The following is a 12460-nucleotide window of genomic DNA, read 5'->3' as shown; positions in this document are numbered from 1 at the left end:
GTACTTGCAGTCACAGAGCCATCGACTCTCAGTCCCGTAGCACACACTGGGTGGGACACTGAGGGGACAATGAACTACCCCTCCCACTCACAGGCCCCACAGACCATCCCCACCCCATTCCCAGAAAAGCCTCGATGCTTGGTAAATGACAGGTAGGTACAGGCCCTTCCTGGCAAGCTACCCCACTCCCATCCCTGGAGCTGCCCCTGCCTGGCCCACCGACACAGGAGGAACTGAGATGCACCAAGGGCCATGCTGGGGTTTCTTCAAGCAGGTCAGCCTACAAAGCCCCGGCTCTTCCACCACCCACTGCAGCCCAGCCCAACCCTCCCTGCCCAAGTCTGGGTTCCCAGACGCGACTGCGAGAGATGGGAGGAAGCAGTCCTGGGACTCCTGCCGGAAAGGCCTGCCTCCAACTCCACACCAGTGGGCGGGTGGCCAGGTGAGTGACCCAGAAGGCCACCACTGGGCCCACCCAGACAATGGCCTCGCAGGCCAGAGGAGCAGCCACATGTTTACAGGGAAGCCCCACCGGCGTCCACAAGTGCCTGACCTTTAGGATGGATGTTGTAGAAGGAAACTCAGAGCCCTTAGCCTCTAATCAGAGAGCCAGGGCGCTGAAGCAGGACAAAAAAGGAAGCGTAGAGGAAGCACAGACTCCAGAAAGAAGCAGCTGTGTGTGCGTGGGTGTGAGCATAGCTCCCGGTGTGTGAGTGAGAGTCCAGTGTGTGGATGGAGGGTATAGTTGGGGGGGTGGTGTATTGCTCTGCTCTCTGTGTGTGTGTGTGTGTGTGTGTATGGAGGGTATGGTTGGGGAGTGGTGTATTGCTGTGCATGTGTGTATGTGTGTGTCCACATGCATGGTGTGTGTGCTTGGTATGTGTAGAACTAGACTCTGGCTCAGAGAAACTAAAGACCTAGAATGCTAACCAGCCAAGACATAGCCCCTCGTGGGCTCCAATTCAACCAAGTGACAAATTCCTTGTGGCTGTGGAACCCAAGGGAGAGTGGGAAGTTGGCGGAGACAACACTGGCCCCAATAAAGCAAATAAGACGAGATACTCCCTGGCCTGCATTTCTCAAAGCCAAGCCAGTTTATAGGGTAGTTTTAATGTCTACCTGGGGAAGAGCAAGGTAAGCTTTCCTCCTGTCCAGTAACTACGGGATTTAAGGGAGGCCACCCTGCAGAGAGCACCCGAGGCCTGTGTCCCCAAGTGCTCCTGCTGGCCTATCTGAGGGTTCTTCTCCCAGCTTTGCAGAGAGAGAGACAGACTGATCCAAGCAGGTAAGGAGGGGCTGGCTCCGGGTCCCCTGTTTCCTACAAGTTCAGATTTCTTTGGTAGCCACACTTCCTGTTTACTGAGTGGTTTCCAAGTCACAGGCCACTCAGACTCATCTCTGACTTCACATCCCCTTCCTCAAGGGAACCCCAGCGTTCTTCCTTTTTTGGTGCTATAGGCTGAGACTCTGAGCTCTGTGTGCAGCGATCTTGGGGTTTCCTCTACTTGCCACCTGGGGATAGGACTGAAAACCCAAAAGCTAGGATCACTGGCCTCCTCCACCCCCAGATCCCAGCAGGTTCCTTGGACTTGAAAAGCAGTGAGTGGGAAGAGCAAAGAAGTGCTGGGTGTGCCCAGGCCCTCCGGCGTGGTGGGGGGAGAAGTCACTGCGGCGCATCTGACATCCCCCCTCCTTTAACCTTGAGTTAACGCACCCAGCAACCTGTGTGGGGAAATTCCCCGCTCACAGCGAATCTCAGACCCCTCCTAGTGCCAGGAGAAATGGCACATCGGGGGGTTTCCAGACCATTTCCAGGGGAAGTTTGCCACAGGAGCACATTCACACCCTCCTCTGTCTACGCTGGGCACAGCTGACCAGCCCTAAAGGAAAGTCAGCCCCATGAAAAGCAGAACTGCTCCTCCACACGGCCTACAGAGGCAGCTCTATCAAACCTCTGTACACCCCCACGACTGCCTAAGATTCAAAGGGCAGCTGCCCATGAGGCAGGGCCAGGTGAAGAGACCGCGAGTGCTCTCCCAGGCTCCTGCTCTTACCAACTCACTGGAGGAGCCGCGGGCACTTCAGGGAACTCACCTAACAAGGAACTCACAGCATTTGCCTCAGAGCAAATGTCCCAGAGAAAAGCCACCTGACCCACTCCCGTGACCCCTGAATAGAGAGTCATGTGACCTGGTTTCCCGGTTCTGGGTCCCGCAGTTTCCTGAGCTGACCTGTGGGCACACTGCCTCACCAGCCCCCCACTCTGTGGCACCATGGCCCCGACTGTACACAAAAGAGCCATCCTTGCCCCAAATGTCTGTGTGATCAGCTGTAAGGCCCTACATGGCACTTTAGGAAGGGGCACTGATTGTCTGAGGCTACCACCCATCTCCCCAGCGTACCTGAGGACTCGTGGACCCCACCAAAGTCCCCCTGCATCCCATGCCATGCTATGGACAAAACATTCAACAGCCAGCCCTACAGCCGCTGGGATGGGTGTTTAACAGGGCAGGGGTTTGGCACACACAAAGGATGCTTGAAATAGAAAGGCAGAGACCCTCATTCTCGAGCTTCAAGGAAGCTAGTCTCCATACAACTCCACTTCTACCTGGTTTGAATCTCTGTCTCTCTGCATGGCAGCTGCTCCATCAAAGTCGTGGCGAATCATGAGCCCACCCTTCCAAACCCATCACCACACAGAAAATCCTGAGATTCAGCAGCAGGGGGTCTGGGCCCCATGGACCAGCTGCCAGCAGCCAGCAAGCCACGCTGTGGTCAGCTCCCAAGCCAGTGGTGCTGCACACCTGCACCCTGGCCACTTTTGTCCTGTGAGGCTGAGATGGAGGCAGCAAGCACCCTGACACTGCCCGGGCCAGGAAGGATAGTCAGGACCACATGACCCAGCTTGAGATGGAATCACCAGGGGCCAGATACCACAACTGTCTGCCAGGGCTTCCCTTTCCTTTCTATTACATAAGTAAAATAAACATTTTTTTGTTTTATTTTTAAAATACAGGTCAGGTTCCATGGCTTACACCTGTGATCCCAGCAATATGGGAGGCCGAGACAGGAGCATCCCTTGCATGCAGGAGTTCAAGACCAGCTTGGGCAATATGGCAAAATCTTGTCTCTACAAAAAATAAAAAATTAGCTGGGTGTGGTGGCATGCACCTGTAGTCCCAGCTACTTGGGAGGCTGAGGTGAGGTGGGAGGATGACTTGAGCCCAGAAGGTGGAGGCTGCAGTCAGCTATGACTGTACCAGTGCACTCTAGCAAGGGCAACAGAGTAAGACCCTGTCTCAAAAACAAAAACAAAAAATATATATAGATAAATGAAAAGATTAATATCCACAAAAGGACAAATATTGTTTGATCCCATTTACATGAGGTAGCTAGAAGAGGCAAATTCATAAAGACAGTAAGTAGACTAGAAGCTACCAGGAACTGGAAGGAGATAGGAATGAGGGGGTTATTGTTTAATGGGTACGGAATTTCTGTTTGGAATGACAAAAAAGTCCTGGACATGGATAATGGTGATGGGTTGTACAACATTGTGAATATAGTTAATGCCACTAATTTGTACACTCAGAAATGGTTACAAGGGTAAATTTTATGGTATGCATATTTTATCACAATAAAAAATAAAAATAAACTATTACATATGAAAAAAGATGAAGATCAAAATCTCCCAAAACTCCACCACCCAGAGATAATCACTATTAACATTTTACCATACATCCTTCCAGATGCTAATATAAATGGGTGATACAGTTTGTAAAAATAGCACACAGTTTGGTAACCTGCTTCTTAAAAATATATCATATTCCAGTGGCTCACACCTGTAATGCCAGTACTTTGGGAGACCAAGGCAGGTGGATCACCTGAGATCAGGAGTTCAAAACCAGCCTGGCCAACTTGATGAAATCCCATCTCTACTAAAAATACAAAAAATTAGCCGGGCGTGGTGGTGCACCTGTAATCCCAGCTACTCAGGAGGCTAAGGCAGGAGAATTGCTTGAACCTGGGAGGCGGAGATTGCAGTGAGCTAAGATCATACCATTGCACTCCAGCCTGGGCAACAAGAGTGAAACTTCATCTCAAAAAATATATATATCATATTCTTCCATGTTAATAGCTACACACCTGCAGCCTATGTTTTTGTAGCCACATCGTATTCCAAAGTATAGATATGCCATGGTTAACTAATGTATGACTGTTGGGCATTTGGTCTCCATTTGTCACTATGGAGTGTTGTCATTATTATAAATAATGCTGCGAGGGACATCCCCATATACATATTTTTCTGCATTTATCCAATTACATCCCTAGGGGAAGAATTCCTAGGGGTGGAACTGCTGAGTCAGGGACTTGTTTGGGAGGGTTGTCAACAGAGCATTAAGAGTAAAATTATACCAAGATGTTGAATTCTGTCACAGAAAGTTCTCTTTCTCTACACAGACTTTTCTCCAGATCTCCTTCTAAAAAGAGCCAGGTATTAAACATTTACCAGCACATCACTGGTCATAACCTAGGAATGCAAACCATGAGCAGACTCCACTCGGGTGTCTATAATGTTGCATAGTGATTCAGAAAGGAAGGGACCGTCCATTCCATAAGAAACCAGTCCCTCCCTCCCCACCTCTCCAGTCCTCCTCTGGAGACACACCATGCTGGAGCCCTGAGGTGAAACTGATATAGAAGACAAGCAGGATTATACTGGGTTAATGTCCACTGAATTCCCAGCAGGAAGGACTCTAGGAAGGGCCAGTGCTGGGTGTCTCATGGTGGGTGCCACATATGTAGTCCACACAAAAGGTTTTTTGTCATTAAAGGTTTTTAAAGGTTTTGTTCTTGTATAGACAGAAGGACAAGGCAATGGCTCTTCTGAAAGAGGTCAAGGGTTAGAAGGGACACATGGAACCATTTAATCCCTTGCCTTGGAGATGGGGAAACTGAGAGTCAGAAAGTCTCACAGCATAAATATTTCAATAATAATTAGCCAGACGCAGTGGCTCATGCCTGTAATCACAGCATTTTGGGAGGCTGAGACAGGTGGGTCACTTGAGGTCAGGAGTTCAAGACCAGCCCGGCCAACATGGTGAAACCCCATATCTACTAAAAATACAAAAATTAGCTGGGCGTGGTGGCATGCACCTGTAGTCCCAGCTACTTGGGAGGCTGAGGCAGGAGAATCGCTTGAACTCAGGATGTAGGGGTTGCAGTGAGCCAAGATCATGCCACTGCATTCCAGCCTGGGCAACAGAGTGAGACTCCATCTCAAAAAAACAATAATAATTATAATCATTAAATGCACCCCAGAAGTATCTCACATGTGGGTGAGGTTCAACCGGTTCAGGGCAGCGCTTGAACATATCCCATGTCTTGGATGCCTAGTGCACATCTTATCCTCCCCTTCCTATGTACACAATTGGAAATTGAAATCACTGGGGTCACATGCTGACTTAGTCATGGCCAGATGTGTGCTGGGGCCAGCTCCCACTGGCTCTCAGGTGCCAATGGCGCACAACTCTTCCCAACTGAGTGTTCACTGACACCAGGTTGGTAGAGTGAAGTCAGCCATAGTGGGAATATTTATTTATATCACATAAATTGGAAAACACCACAAAGCAGGGCTTCCCCCAAAACCCTTACCAAGAGCCAGGTGTTAAATATTTACCAGCACATCACTGGTCACAACCTAGGAATGCAAACCATGTGCAGGTGACCTCAGCTTCCTCACCTAACCTAAGAGCAGCCTCTCTCTCCAAGCACGTAACTCTCTATGTTCCACCATAATACACACTCCCAAATCCATCATAGCCTGCTTCTAGTTGGCAAATGGTTTTCTACATGCTTGCTATGTGCCAGGCTGAGCACATATGATAGCTCATTTGACCCTCACAATAGTGCTGTGAGATAGTTATTATAATTTCCATCTTACAGTTGGGGAAACTGAGTCTTTTCTTTTCTTTTCTTTCTTTTCTTTTTCTTTTTTTTTTTTTTCGAGAGGAAGTTTTGTTCTTGTTGCTGAGGCTGGAGCACAATGGCAAGATCTCAGCTCACTGCAACCCCTGCCTCCCAGGTTCAAGCGATTCTGCTGCCTCAGCCTCCTGAGCAGCTGGGATGACGGGCGCCCGCCACCATGCCCGGCTAATTTTTGTATTTTCAGTAGAGACGAGGTTTCACCATGTTGGTCAGGCTGGTCTTGAACTCCCGAACTCAGGTGATCCACCCTCCTCGGCCTCCCAAAGTACTGGGATTACAGGTGTGAGCCACCATGCCCGGCCTGAAACTGAAACTTTTAATGACTTTTAACTATAGGTTAAAGCCTGTCTTAGGTCGGTTTCACCCAAAAATAGATCGTGAAATAAGAATTCAAGTTCAAGTACAAAGGGAGTGGTAAAGTGAGATGAGGAAGTGAGCGAGCTAACACTATGAGCAGTCGGGATTCAGTCCTGCAAGGGAACTCTTAGAGACAGCACAGAACATGCCCCAAACTTATCCCAACAGAGAGGCGAGGAATCTGGAGTATTTGCACACCTTCTCCCATCAGTCATTGGTTGAGACCAGTGGAACATGGGCAGGAGGCTGACAGCATCTATTACATTATCCAGTATCCCACAGCTAGGAAATGGTAAGATGCAATTCAAACTCCAGATCCAATACTCTTTTCGTGACATTTATAAAAATGAGCACTTCACTGGATGCCAACGACGGTTAAAGCACAATGGCTGATGAAGTAAATCTACTTTGCCAAATCACTTTGGGTCGACATGTTCAAAGAAAGCACAGGTATTTCTCTGCCAGTTTTCACCAATTGACAGAACAGGAAAAGCTCTTGGAAGTCACTTTGCCTGTTCCACAGGAATGGATGAGAGGGTCTCTCTCTAGTACCACCACAGCTGCCTTGAGCAGAAGTTCCCCAGCCCCAAGCTGTCACCCCAAACATCTGCATCAACCTGTAATGACAGATTTTAGAGTCTGCCATCCCCGAAATGATAAAAAAAATGACCCACTGGCTGCCCAGCCCAAGTCAGAGGATGTGCCACCCTCCTTCCCTGGTGCTTCCTGCCCCATTCCCAACACCCACTTCACACGGCCACGTGGTCCACGGGAACCCACAAGAGGCCAAATAAATAAAACCAGCAGTGAGACCTGTGGGAGCTCACTCCACCTTGAGGACATTTATACATTCTTCTGGGCCAGGCACAGTGGCTCACACCTGTAATCCTACAGGTGTAGGCTGTGGAGGCTGAGGCAGGAGGATGGCTTGAGCCCAGGTGTTTGAGACCAGCCTGGGTAACATAGCGAGACTTCATCTCTATTAAAAAAATAAAATAAAAACTTAACTGGGTATGGTGGCATATGCCTGGGATCTCAGCTACTCAAGAGGCTGAGGTGAGAGGACTGTTTGGGCCTGGGAGATTGAGGCTGCAGTAAGCCATTATTGCACCACTGCACTCCAGCCTGGGCAACAGAGACCCCATGTCAAAAAAATAATAATAAATACAAATAAAAAATAAAAATTCTTCTTGTAGACAGGGAGGTAGTGAAATAGGACAGTGTGTCATTGGAGTAAACAACTGGACCACATTGTGAAGAGTATTAGGGAGGTAGCAGGAGGGAATTGCTACCCTCGCTTTATAAACCCAGCTGTGGCAGCTCTCAGCTACTACAGATTGAAGATAGATGCTGAACATCTTGTTCCATTCCAAGCACACTGCTGAGACCTGCCCTGTTTCTTGCTCTGGGGGAGATGAGTCCTGGGACTACTCATGGGGTCACTCAGTCTATCTCCCAGCCTCTCTGTGAGACTCTCTGGCAACTGAGCCTGCCTCTCTGCCCCCACCTCCCACTCAGTAAGGACACTTCCTGCCAAAATATCCTAAAGAGGTCTGAAAGCAATAATCAGGCCCAGGTTCTTTTGTGCTTTGATGACAGGTCCCTTCTCTGGCAAGCAACGTCGTCCAGCCCTCTGAGACAGCAGATGCACACCCTGGGCACCTCTCCAGCCGAGTCGCTCAGCCATTCCTAAGCAGCTCACACATGGAACGCAGACATGAAGCCTGACTCCGGGGCACCAGGAAATAGACCAAGAAGTAAAAGCAAAACCAATAGCAACTGGGATGTCTCAGGTGGGTCAGAGCATCCAAAGGATTGAAAACAAGGCATAGGGTTGTCCACCACACCAACTGACTCCTAAGATGACACAAACTGGCGAGAAGACCTGAACCTCCAAACAGAAGCCATGTAGAGACCCAGAGAGGTAGGCTGTGGAGCACCAGAGACAGAGTGAGGCCACGCTCAGGCAAGTGGGGATGATGCTGGCTGGAGATACAGCAGATGCGGGCACAGCCCCAGTTGGCCAGATGCGGAGGGCACACAGTCCCCTTCCCCTGGAGGAAAGCATGAAAAGGGACCTCAGATGCCTGGTCTCCTCTCAGCCAGGCTTCTCAAAGGGGCCATCATGATTCCAACCCAATTTCAACAGCATAAAAATGAGGGGAGTGGAGCATTTGGGATATGTCTAGGCTGCACCCCAAGGCTTACCATGTGTCTCCCCGATATTCCACCTCTGCTCTTCCATCTGCTGAAGGAGGAGCGGAACTCACCTTCCAGCCTCCCCAGCAGAGGGAATCCCAAGCTGTACCAGTCCACACTCCAGGTGCCCAGGCAGGCTGTACACTATGCCTCCACCTTCTCCCAGGGGAAGAACTCCCACTCTTTCCAAAACTACCCCCTCTCCAAGCTCAGCCATCATTTGAGGCCCTCTTCTACCCCTGTGAGGCCTGCTGGACTGCCACAGCCCCTAGGCATCAGGCTGACCTGTCCAGAGGAGAAAACACAGCTGCTGCCCACACCCAATGCCCCCACGCAAGGGTCTCTGATCCCAAATGGCCACCACCCAGGTAGATGCCACACTGTGTCCCTGGGACACTACATTTGAACGCGAGTGTTTTGGTTTTTTTGAAAATTGACTGTCCTCAAACAACCCGATATCTTTGCCATGCGAGATTTCTTTAATTCTTCAGATCACCTGCAGAAAAAGTGCCTAGTAAGTAAATCTGGATTTATTAGTAAAATAAGCCTAGCTGCAGATTCCTCATCCAGATGTTCCTGAAAGGAGGCCCCTGGCTCTGTCTTCCCGGCTGTTTAAAAGAGTCATTGTTTCTAATTCTTTCCTCCCATTGTACTAAGATCAACTGTGGCAGGAACTGGGTCCCCCTCCAGGACAAATTGTTGTTTGTCAGCTGATGGGTTCATACATTCATTCATCATTTACAAGGTACTTACTATAACCCCAGCCTGCCCTAGACACAGCCTCTGCTCTCCCGAAAAACACGTTCTAGGCGCAGGGATTCCGGACACCTGGGAAATAGAGTGCACGCAGTGATGAGAGGCCTCGTGCTCGGCTTCTCCTGTCACTGAGGAGCAGAGGAGCTGTGGACAGCCCGGACCCACGCAGCGCCCCAGAGGTGAAACAGAACCCTCAGTCTCCCTGTGAGGCCACTGGCACTCTCGGCTGTCCCCAGAACTCTCCGACTTAGGGCTGAATGCAAAGTAAGCGCTGGAAATGCAGAAGTAGCCGGGGCCGCCCACGGCACCTGCCTCGCTTGGGGCGAGAGAAGACACCAGGCTGAGGTCCCCAGCGACCTCAGGCACCAGCTCCGAAGGAGGGCGGGGAGACAGCAAAGGGGAAGTGCCCGGAGGCCAAGGGCCCCGCTCACCCTGTGCCCTTCTGAAGTGCGCCGCCTCCCGGAGCTGGGGACTAGGACCCGCCTCGGGGAAATCTGCCTAGAAGACGGCGGCGGATTGGGGTCGGGCACTCTCTGGGTCTGTCAGGGCCTCCCGAGCCCTGCACCTGCCACGCCGCCCCACCTCGCCAGGAAGTCTCAGAGACCCCGGGGATGGGGTGGGAGCGCCTTCCCATCGCGGGCTCGAAAAGAAGTAAGGACACCCCCAGGGGTCTGAGAAGGAGGACAAGCTCCAAGCCACAACTTTCTTCGGACACAAGGCAGGCCGACTGGGGCTCTGCGCCTACACGGCCCCGCGGGGGCGAGGAAGGGGAGTCGGCGCGCCCCGGGAGCTCCGCTGCTGGGGGAGGAAAGAGGAGACAAGAAGCAGGCGAGGACTAAGGGGCTGACCCAGCCGGGATAGGGACCATCGTGGAAAAACTTTGGCGAGGTGGGGGGACGCAGAAAGAGAGCGGCCCGCGCCCTGCACCTTGCGCCCGGCATCCCGCGCCAGTGCCTCGCTCCCAGTGCCCCGCGCCCCGCGCCCCCGCGCCCGCGCCCCGGCCCGCGCCCCGCGCCTTGCCTGCACCCCCGGGCCAGCTGCATCGCGCCCGCGCGGCGGGAATCGTGGAGTTGGAAAGTGGGGGCGCCTCGGCCAGCGATCGGGGGGCCGGGCTCAAATCCAGCCAGGCTGGGCAGGCGGTGGCCGCGCGATTAGGGACCGGGCGCCCCGCCCTCCTCGCTCCCCTCCTCCTTCCTCTCCTTCCCTCCCGCCCCTTGGCCTTTTTCAGCCCCTACCGAGTCTGCTAGTCCGCTGTCCCCTCTTTTCTCTCGATCTTCATATCACTCCCCACCCCTTCGCCTTGCCTTTCTTCCTCCCCTTGTCTCCCGCCCCCTCCTCTTCTCCCCTCCCCTCTAGGGGCGGAGCTTCTCCCCTCCCTCCCAGACAATGCTGTGGCTGCGTCCCCTTCCCCGCCAGCTCGTCCAGGCTCCCGCCGCCAGCGATTCTTCCGGGCTGGGGGTGGGGAGGGGGTGGGAGTGCAGGGTTGGGGAGGATGAGCTGGCTCCCCTCACCTCCTTGCTGCTGCCCTCTCCAAGAGGGATGGAGACTTAGCCCAAGCTGCTTGGTTCACCCGGCGCTGTGACAGCCACTCCCAGGGAACAGACACGCTGCCCCACCAAGCCCACCTCCAGCGGCCCGGGTTCCCCAGGCAGAGGCTGTGGGATTTTTTTTTTTTTTTTTTAACACCCCAGCTTATTCCAAAAGAGTTTGAGCCGGACGGGGGCTAAACAGGCCCCTTCGACTTGGCGGGCCGGCCAGACGTGACAGCAATGCCAAGGAGGCCAAGTTTCTTTGTCCATTTCTCACCTCCTCCTTTTCCATCCCTGGACCTCCTGGCGCCCCCAGCACACAGGAGGCCCTTGAGCAGCCCGGCTGCAGGTTCCCTATCTCCTCAGAGCTCTCCCCCTCACGTGCCTACCCCCAACCCTGCAGTGTCTGCGGACCAAAGGGGAAGGGAGCCTCAGGCCAACCCCCAAGGTACAACCAGACCAGCTCATCCAGCCTGGAAGCCAAGCATTCTTTGCTAAATTCATTGTTTGGATCTTGGAATGTGTCTCCCTTAGAAACAATGTTATAAATGGTGATCTGCTTCCCAGGCCAGCCACAAAAGTCTGTTGAACCCAAAATGCAGCTGTAGGGTGGTGCTGAGAACTGTGTCAGCTACCCTGAAAACGGAGGCCACTGATCGCTTTATTTGTAGAAAAAATATGTATGTATCTTCTGATTCTTTCTTCTTGAGCTATAAACACTATAAATTAAATAAGTTAAATCTCTCCCATTAAGTTTCCCCATCTGGACCCACTACTCTATTAGTTAAGCTTCTTTCCTTTGCAGGTAATAGAAATAAACTTAGGGGAATGCATTTACAGATGCAGTGGTTTCTAGATAATCTCATCTAATCTCAGTGTCAGAACTGCATGGAGAGGTCAGTATAAGAGGCAAATCCAGAGCCTAAAGGGCTTCCAGTAACCAGAAAGTCTTCCCTGAGGGGTTCTTTCTTCTCCTTCATCACAGACTGGCCCTCCCTGCACCCCAGACACTTGGTGAAGGGTGGGCATGACTTCTGTCACTGGGGCTTGGAGCTCTGCTGCTCAGGAAATCAGACAGATGCTGCTGGAATCCCTTATTCTCTAATCTAATCTCCCAAAAGAGCAGCTCACCCTCCTGTGATGGTGGGGCTGGGGATGAGCTCAGGTTGTCCAAACTGGGCTGCCAGAAATCCTGAACCTAGGCCCTATTTAAAACTAAACCCATTACTTTTGTTTTTGTTTTGTTTTGTAATTTGAGATGGGGTGTCACTCTGTCACCCAAGCTGGAGTGCAGTGGCATGATCATAGCTCACTGCAGCCTCAATCTCCTGGGCTCAAGAGACCCTCCAGCCTCCCGAGTAGCTGGAACTACAGACATGTGCCACCATGCCCAGCTAATTTTTCTATCTTTCGTAGAGATGGGGTCTCACTGTGTTGCCCAGGCTAGTCTTAAACTCCTGGCCTCAAGCAATCCTCCCCTTCAGCCTTCCAAAGTGCTGGGATTACAAGCATAAGCCATCTTGCCAAGCCGTGAACACACTTGTCTCTACTTAGATTCTCCATCTTAGTGAATAAATTGATTGATGGATGGATTCATTAGTGCATGACAACAGAAAACATGTTTCCATTCATCA

General features: G+C 51.7%; 1 protein-coding gene across 5 annotated transcripts in view; it reads right to left on the bottom strand.

The window, feature by feature from the left end:
* The window catches only part of RASSF2 (Ras association domain family member 2), a 45572-nt gene extending 34942 nt beyond the window's left edge, over positions 1 to 10630 (bottom strand). Inside the window, exon 1 of one of the 5 annotated variants that reach the window (XM_017878054.1) lies at positions 10533 to 10630. The gene's annotated coding sequence lies outside the window, so the exon portion shown is untranslated. Of the gene's footprint in view, positions 1 to 9294; positions 10224 to 10317; positions 10508 to 10532 lie in introns of those variants that run through there. The other 4 variants (XM_017878033.1, XM_017878041.1, XM_017878024.1 and 1 more) reach the window with 4 other exon arrangements.
* Positions 10631 to 12460: the final 1830 nt, after the last annotated feature.

The sequence above is a fragment of the Rhinopithecus bieti genome, unplaced genomic scaffold, assembly GCF_001698545.2.
Source record: "Rhinopithecus bieti isolate Rb0 unplaced genomic scaffold, ASM169854v2 scaffold_65, whole genome shotgun sequence".
NCBI classification, from domain to species: Eukaryota; Metazoa; Chordata; class Mammalia; order Primates; family Cercopithecidae; genus Rhinopithecus; species Rhinopithecus bieti.
The sequence above is the reverse complement of the archived record's forward strand: the minus strand, read 5'-3'. Positions and strand labels throughout refer to the sequence as shown.